Raw genomic sequence first — 9,518 nt, forward strand, 5'->3', positions numbered from 1 at the left:
ACCCCACACACACACACACACGAGAGGGGCACACACACACACACACGAGAGGGGCACACACACACACACGAGAGGGGCACACACACACACACACACACCGAGAGGGGCACACACACACACGAGAGGGGCACACACACACACACACACGAGGGGCACACACACACACACACCGAGAGGGGCACACACACACACACACACAGAGGGGCACACACACACACCGAGAGGGGCACACACACACACACACACACACACACACGAGGGGCGCACACACACACACACACCGAGAGGCGCACACACACACACACACACACACACACACGAGAGGGGCACACACACACACACACGAGAGGGGCACACACACACACACACACACACACACACACCGAGAGGGCACACACACACACACACACACACCGAGAGGGGCACACACACACACACACCGAGAGGGGCACACACACACACACACACACACACCGAGGGGCGCACACACACACACACACACACACACACCGAGAGGGGCACACACACACACACACACACACACCGAGAGGGGCACACACACACACAGAGGGGCACACACACACACACACGAGGGGCACACACACACACACACACACACCGAGAGGGGCACACACACACACACACACCGAGAGGGGCACACACACACACGAGAGGCACACACACACACACCGAGAGGGGCACACACACACACACCGAGAGGGGCACACACACACACACACACAGAGGGACACACACCCCCCCCGAGAGGGGCGCACGCGCACACACACACACACACACCCCTCCCGAGAGGGGCACACAGAGGCGCACTCACACACAGAGGCGCACTCACACACAGAGGCACACGCACGCACAGACACACACACACACACAGGCAGCACACACACACACACAGGCGCAGCACACACACACACACACACACACACACACACACACACACAGGCGCACACACACACACACACACAGGCGCACACACACACACACACAGGCGCACACACACACACACACACAGGCGCACACACACACACACACACACACACACACACACACACACAGATGTGCACGCACACAGAGGCGCACGCACACACAGAGGCGCACGCACACACAGAGGCGCACGCACACACAGAGGCGCGCCCATGCACAGGCCCACACACACACAGGCATGCAAGCGCGCACACACAAATACACACACACACACACACCTTTCAATGACCCGACACTTGGGACATGTACTGGTGAACATTACATTTATCAGGTCATTACCAGGATTCCATTATGGATGTTTATACACAGCTACAGTAAAACAAATTCTTACATATTAAAAAATCAGTTTTAGAAACAGTCCGCATGAGACAAAATAGTGAAGTCATGATCAATGAATGTTCTAGTCCAAACCTATAAAACTAAACTATCACATTTTGTGTTTTTCCAGTGTTTAATCCAATTTTGGAATTTTACCTCATTGTCCAAGAAAAACAACGTCGGCATCCTTGCTAAAGGAAAGGAGTGGATTCTTCACAACAATGGTATTAAGATAAAACTGAAAAAGCTATCAGCCCATCTGTCTGTCTCCACTCATTACATAAAAAAAAAATCAATCAATGAACACATAGTAAAGGAAAACATTCTGAAGCCTGCAGGGTTCTGGAAGTGAAATAACATGACTTCACAACAAAAAGATTATGCAAGCCAAATGAATTAGTCCTCTGATTGGGTAATCCAGTTAACAAAATCAGAAGAAAGCAGCGCATAAATCGCTCTACACAGATTTCAGCATGTCATTTGACAACATACTGGACAAGATTTAAAGCACTGCATTGGGTCACAAGTTGGTACCATGACTATAACAAACACTGGACAAAAGAACAGATACAGTAAAAGGAGTCCATTTAAAAACAGAAGATGATTATCATAGGGGTCAGTAGTTGGACTACATATTTTAGATAGTTACATAAGCAACATTACACTTTTTTTTACTGAAGACAAAAGGATAGGTATCATGGTTGCTACAGAAGAGGCACAAACTGGATGGAATTAATAAAAACTGAAGTAGTCTGAAGCATGGCAGCTTAAATTCAGTGCAAAATGTAAAACAAAGTATCTGGGAAATAACCTGAAGAAGAAATGCAAAACTGAGACAAAGCAGCAGCTACCACAAGACATCTCAACGGACTCGTATCAGAAGATCCAAAATAAGCAAGCACCATAACAAATAGAAACGAAAAAATGTAGTACTGGCATGGATGGGAAAAGGAGACGCCAGTGAAGAAAAGGTTATATTATCTACATAAAAACATCAGCTAAGATCCCATGTGGAGTACTGCATGCCAGTCCTGGATACCTCATTTTTCACCAAGACAGAAGCAGGACAGAGAAGTACAGAGTAATACAACAAAACAGCTTACAATCATAATGAAAAACCACATCAGTAAATAGTACAAGATGCTTAACACTTATAACCTTGAACACAGGAGGTGGGAGAATACAATAGAAACTACAGAATCCATGTGGGCATATTCTTAAAACATATACAGGAGTAAGGGTAAAGGTGGAAAGCTCAAGCCCCTGCCCACACAAGCATCTGCTACATTTTGTGTAATTAAGACTCCTCCAAAAGAGGTGGTTACAGAAAAAAATGTATGTCATTGTGTCTTACAGCTTTTCCCAGTTAGGGGTCGCCACAGCGGAACTCCGGTCCGCTAATGATTGGTAGTAGAGTTTTACGTGCTGGCCTGCCGGGCCTAACGCACAACCGTCAACAAAGGAACGCCCATTCACGCATGTCGCCACACAGAAGACGCTCTGAGAATCAAACGGGCAACATCTAACTGTGAGGCGACAACGCTACCGCAGCACCACAAAAGTAAATAAAATGTTGGCCAAATATGAAGTAAAATGGGTACACTAAAAGCACTAATTACTTATTACTTGCCAAAACCTTTAACACAAATCACTGCTAAAACAAACATACTTGTATTACTGTGCTAATTTCAGTTTATATTTGGACAATCTCCACAGGACAACTTAGCAAAGGACAATGTAGTGCCTTTTGGTTCACTATATAGCAGACAATAAGGATACTACTGAAAATCAGACTTATGTCCACTAAAACAATATGATGCATCCAAGCTTGCCAGTCTCAGAATTTTATCTTCTAACATGTATATAAATAGGAGTTTTCAAACACAGGTTAATATGTGTAGAGAACAAATTTTTTCTCAGCCAAAAGCTGCCATTCTGCACATTTCTTTATCACTCTTCACATATACAAAATGGAACCTACAATTTCTAAAGAAACAGTTGCTCAGCAAAGGAGCTACTACCTTCCTTTCCACAAAGAAATTATTCCTTCTGAACCTCAACTGAAAAACATCTTCAGGTGAATCTCATCTAAAACATTGCCACACAAATGAAAAAAATGTTTTAATACTCTGTTGCAAGAATGACTCAGATGTAGTAGTTAACCAGGAAACTCTGATCTGATTATTGACAAGCAGACAAACAGAATGCAAACTCAAACAGTGGCACTCAAAACTCAGATGTACAGGCTACATTTCCTTTGTACCTAGCAGCAGGAACCCAGCATTTCAAGAATTCTTGCCAAAATAAACTCACATGACAAAGCAATATTCATACCGCTGTCTGAACCTCTTAGAAATGTAAATGCATTTTTATACCATGCGTTGATAGCTGTTTAAGGTTCCATAAAAAGGTTGGTGGACAGATAAAGTTACATAAATAAACGTACCATAAACTACAAATTATGTCAAATGAAATTGATTTTGAGGATGATTCTGCCACACATGTGAACACCACAAGACAAGAGCTCTGAACAAATACAAAAATAATGAGCATTTACTACTCTGAAAAACTCTGATGCAGAAACATAGAAAAAAACTAACCATGGGACTGTCCAATTCACTCTTCTAAAACATCACAAGGAACTAAAAGCGCACTTCAATAAACATACATGGACAAGATTCAATGTATAGATGCTATCAGTCTAGTAAAGTAAACAACAGAACACATCACTATCATTTTACAGATCACGTTTTATTGCAATTAACATCTGTACCTACATATCTGGCCATATGACACGAGTGCATACATTTAACTTTTGTTTATTAATCCTACATAAGCAGTGCTAGCACTAACTGACAAAACAGTCTAGTTTCCTCCTGATGCAGTGAAATACAGACTGTAGTAAACAGCATTACTGGTACAAAAGTATTTAAATTTAATACAGGTAAACAATCTGCAGCAATTCAACAATGTTACAAGAATATGACTGCACACCAACTGTGGTAACATACTGCACCTAATGAGCTGTCCTCATCAGCTCAGTCACATTAAATGTATTACACCCATATTATGCAGTCTACATTGATACATTCTATTCGGTTTTGTACTGCATTTAAAAACCTTGGTGAAGTCCCCCCCATGTGACTTGGGTTCATCTTACCCGACTCAGGGATCTGTTCCTTAATGCCAGCTTTGTGTAAGGGGCTGCTAATTAAAGCAAGAACCCTTGACTAGCTGTGGGTATCAAATGATTAACCCACTGCTGGGATGGTTTTAATCAGGAGGTCGAAGCCAAAGTGATTAAACAAAGCAAACCGTGCGTCAGTCTTGTGATACAGACACCCAGTTGTGGGTTACTGCATAATTAAGAAAAAATTACTTACCTTTTTTAAATAGTGTCTTTGCAGAATGGTGCTGTAGTGTTCTTGCTGATGTACTGTGAATGCATACATAACTTAAGTTCCCATGCATGCAAGTTATGTATGCATTCACTGTACTGAAGTTCCCTTGCATGCATAGTACTTCAGTACAGTGCAGGAAAAGCAAGAGAGAAAAAGAGAATCTCCACTGCTGTTACACACACACACACACACTACATATAAACAGAATGCAGAAATTTTTATTTTGGACAAACTATAGTTGTATTTTATATTCACTATTTTAATACAATTTAGTAATTAACCACTTTAACGAAACCAATTCACATTTCCATAGCTACACTTCATGTCAAATGTGTTAGTGATCCAAGAAACGCTCTGCTTTCTGCACCTTAACTTATAAGTAAACTTAAAATACACAAATCTGTTGATTTCTGTAGTCCATGTGTAGCAAAACATGCAAATTCATTTCTAGGCCCTAGTGTGCAAGTCCACTTAGGCATATATTGTAATTTCTCCCATTAACCACTAGTCTTTACAAAAAAATTAACATCTTCTTTACACACCATCTCACATTATTTAGTGGTACAATCTTCAAAGAATAATCTGCTACTGGAATTTGGCCTCTTTCACAAACCAGAAATATAAGTAAAGCATGTGTAATGCAGAGGCAGATATGTTCTTAATGGATTTTTTACTGTGGTTGTGTTACAACACTGGCAAACAGTGAACAGGGGTGTGTGAATTTGCAGTATGTGGGGCATTTTGCCTGTACACAGGGAGATCAGGCGACCCTGTTTGTATGGGCCTTAACTAAGTTAAGTCGTTAACCTGGTAAATAATAAGCAAACAAAAACAAAATATTCTATTAATCGCCTCACTATACTTTTTTGATAATAAAAGGGTACTTGGGGCTAAGGTTATTCCTAGAGGAATGGAGTTTGAGTTCATTTTTGTTTTACTCTTTTCATGTACTAATGTTTTTCTCTAATATTAGGTGAACACAGTGTTGATCTTACGAGTTTTGGGTGACTCAGTATTACTTACTCCTTTAATGGACTTCTTTTTCTTGATAGTACATGGGAGTTACTGCATCCCTACAAAATGCTTTGGAGCCAGTGACTGATTTTGTTCATCTTCCAAATGTCATTTCTAAAAATGACGCTTAAGGGTGCTTGAAAAATGTTATGTACATACTAACAACTACATAAATGTGCATTATGAAAGCTACTTAAGCACAAACACAACACAGCTGTATATTAGTGTGAAATAATTCTACTTCTCTTTTAAGCTTTGTAAAGTGAGCTACCAAACTCTTAATCACTTCCCTGGTGTCCTACAAAAATGCTGTCACTGGTAGTGGGCCCTTGCATAGCTCAGCAGATAGTAAAATAAGCACATGCTGCACTAACAGCATGTCAGTGAAGGACGCCAAATGGTTAACTGCCAGAATGGTGGGGCAAACCCTGTCAAACTTCAAAATTCTATCAAAGACACAAAAACTGATCACCTATTTTTTTTATATGTTTAGCAGTTCAGACGTCCAAACAGTTAACTGACTAAAGATGCAGAATGGTTATTTTTGTCAGTAAGGTAGACAGCGCTAATGAACTGTTTATACATCTGAATGCATAAATATTACTTCAACCATTCATGCCTTTAAAATTATAAGAATAAAACAGAAATCAAAAGTAGAGGTGTAAATACCTCCTATGATTTCAAACAGAAATAATATGCTACAATATTGCAATGGCCATTATGGAATGCAGATATGTTGAATATAGTTTTAAGTATATACAGCTGACACTCTCAAAAGGTATCTTATGTAAAAACATGCCCTCTCCAAACAATTGGCCTCATCTTGTACAACTGCATCTCATTTCTTTGCACATTCTCTACCAAAATAAGCAACAGTGCTACCACAAAATGTCAAGGAAGCAAAAGTTCTAATGATATACATAAAAGTCTTTAATTCAGGTCTTTTAAAGAACGGTAAAGCAACCTTATTACCTTTAAATGTACACAGGGCTTTACAATATTTGCATTTATGCCTATGTGGAAATTGCTCTGTGCCACTAAACGGAGGGTTGGTACACAGTCTGCACAGCATCTGGATAACTACTTTCTATTATGCTCCATTAATGGCCAGTAGTCCCCTACACCTCTCTTCTAAACAGTTTTCTGATGTGATAAGCAAGGCAAGTGGAAAGGTTAATGGGGGTTGCTAGCCTCCCCTTTAGCCTAACAGAAAATTAAGTAACTACTTACTAGCTAGCATTCTGGTAGGAGTACATTGTTGTGCTTAAGCAGCAATCCTAAAAGTACGCAATTTTATTGCATACACCCTTTAACTTACACGCCACATATCAAATTCATTAAAACATACCTTGAAGTGACTGAGCACATAATTACTCTTCTTATTTATATTCATGTAAGCCATTTACATGTTTGGTGACTTATATTGTAAGGCTTAACTATGTTAATGCATAAAACTGAAACCCCAGGTGCGTTGTTTGTACAATGTACACTTTAAAGTAGACCTTATGCATAAAAGTTTTGCAGGTCACAACTTATTGTAAAGCTCCATAACTTACAGAATACTATTACTGCCTGAAAAAATAAGCAATGACGAGAGGCACTATATATTGGAAACAAAACAATAGGTAATCTAGGGATCTTCTGCAGTACTGGACTTGCAAGTATCAGGTACCATCATCCCAAATGCCTTCATCATGTTTGCCATCCGCAGCTGTGTAACCTGTAAAATACATTTCTAGCTATATACGTCAAGTAGGTTTACTGGCCACATATTTTCTTTAAATTGTCTCCACTCATCATACACAGTAAGCCAAAAAACAGATGCAAACAAACGATTCTCACGTAATATAACATACAGGAGTCCTCATCTAGTAGGCTGGGAACAGTTCAATAATGACTGGTAGTACTTCAACAGGTTTTACAAAACGAATATCAAGTAAAAGGGGGGATGCACACGAAAGAGAAGCAAACAACAGTATGTATGAGCGAGAAAAACGAAAAGCGTTGTTACTCTTGCAGGCACAGCCAGACTGACAATGCCTCGCTCTGAAAAGGTGTGAAAACCTTTTGCAGTACCACAGGCTCGTCAGCCGTAAATCAGAAAAAAAAATCATCTGCATACACAAATATACCTACACCGCGCCAACACGAAGAACCTCACTCGTTAGTTATTCTTCAAAATACTAAAGATTAACGCTATCAGACAGGAATGCAGTTTACGGGAAAATAATTGCTTACCTCATATACCTGGAGTATTTGGCCCAACAGCCATTGGTGGTTAATCCCTATACGGACACGTTATGCAAACACATAATAAACCCTTCGTTTCTATGCAGTTACCACACTACTGTAGCTCTCTTTTCCCAAACAACTAAAAAAAAAAAAAAAAATCGTAGTCAAGACGGTAACTCCCACTTCTGAAGCACGTCAGCGTCTCATTACGTTTTTACGAAGGCGACAAATCCGCTCTGGTAAGCGGATTTTTGGAAAAGTAGTTGTTTTAATTTGTCGGAAAGAGAGGAGTATATTTTTAATGTTGGTAGTTAAATTAAACAATGAAGGCAAGTGTAAACATTTTAAAGCTTGAGATTTGCCGTTGTAGATCTCGGTATATAAATGTATTGTATATCATTAGTAGTATTAGCTGCTTCCTGGGCTGTTGTCGTAAGCCTGTTTGCTGTACTTCTAAATTGTCCCTGATTTTGGATCCTTGTTTTGCTCTATTACCCATTAAACTGACAATTTTGTGAGAAAGAGTGGTGAATTTACATTGTAAATAACAATGGCAATAGTTTTTTTTCATAAAGTTGATGTTAATTCACATTGTCTTATTCTGTCAGCTTTTCAGTTTGAGAGTGAATCTTCTACAAAGTTTCCTCTTTTCTCGATTTGTCCCTGTTTCTGGAGAGGTATGCTGGGTATCGTTTGAAAAGTGATTTCTGAACAGCAAATGCAGATTTAAACTGAATATGCTAATAGAAAAAGAAGTTGTGTCTTACCATACTGTTCCATCTATGTTGTAGATCTTTGTTCATTCATTGCAAATAGGACCTTGGTTCTGTCTTAATTACTCCAGGATCGAGTTTGGCCGCCCTTAGATAATAGATGTAGTAATAGAAAAAAATAGTAGGAGGCTCTGTCTGTTCAAATACCCTAACCAGGAGTTCCTAAAGTCCACCAGGATCCAGGCAGGGGGAAGGAGGGTGGGAAGTAATGCATGAACAAAGATCTATAACACAGATGGAACGTTATGGTAAGACATAACTTCATTATCTGATGTTGTAAATCTTTGTTCATTCATTACAAATAGGACAAAGTCCTCAGCTCCTAAGTCTTGGGTGGCCCTAAGGAATGATATTCCTGAGCACCATAGAACCAAAAGGTGCTTGCCCCCTGGAGGCCAAATCCAATTTGTAATGAGATTTAAATGTATGAGGGCTTGCTTAAGTGGCTGTTGTGCATATATCATCCATAGAGGCTCTGGAATGAAAAGCTACAGAAGTAGCCATAGATCTGGTAGAATGGGCCTTTATTCTGGAAGGTAAGGATAGCTTATTCTGTTGGTAGATAAAGGTAATGACGTTTCTAAGCCAAGAGGATAAAGTCACTTTGGAAACAGGCTTACCCAATCTGGGTCCTGCAAAGGCCACAAATAATTGCTCTGTTTTCCTGAAAGATTAGTCCTGTCCAAATAACGAAGCTCCCGATGCACATGAAGGGTGTGCCAAAGGTGCTCACCTCTATTAGAATGCAGAGGGAAGAAAAACCAGCAGGTCAATATAT

General features: G+C 40.1%; 1 protein-coding gene across 3 annotated transcripts in view; it reads right to left on the minus strand.

Annotated features, from left to right (window-relative positions):
- Positions 1–8,111, minus strand: part of AMER1 (APC membrane recruitment protein 1) — a 243,290-nt gene extending 235,179 nt beyond the window's left edge. For all 3 annotated transcript variants that reach the window (XM_044057718.1, XM_044057719.1, XM_044057720.1), the window contains exon 1: positions 7,974–8,111. The gene's annotated coding sequence lies outside the window, so the exon portion shown is untranslated. The remainder of the gene's footprint in view (positions 1–7,973) is intronic.
- Between the last annotated feature and the right edge of the window lie 1,407 nt (positions 8,112–9,518).

Source organism: Protopterus annectens, chromosome 15.part0 (assembly GCF_019279795.1).
Source record: "Protopterus annectens isolate FY-2018-M chromosome 15.part0, PAN1.0, whole genome shotgun sequence".
In the NCBI taxonomy this organism is placed as follows: domain Eukaryota; kingdom Metazoa; phylum Chordata; order Ceratodontiformes; family Protopteridae; genus Protopterus; species Protopterus annectens.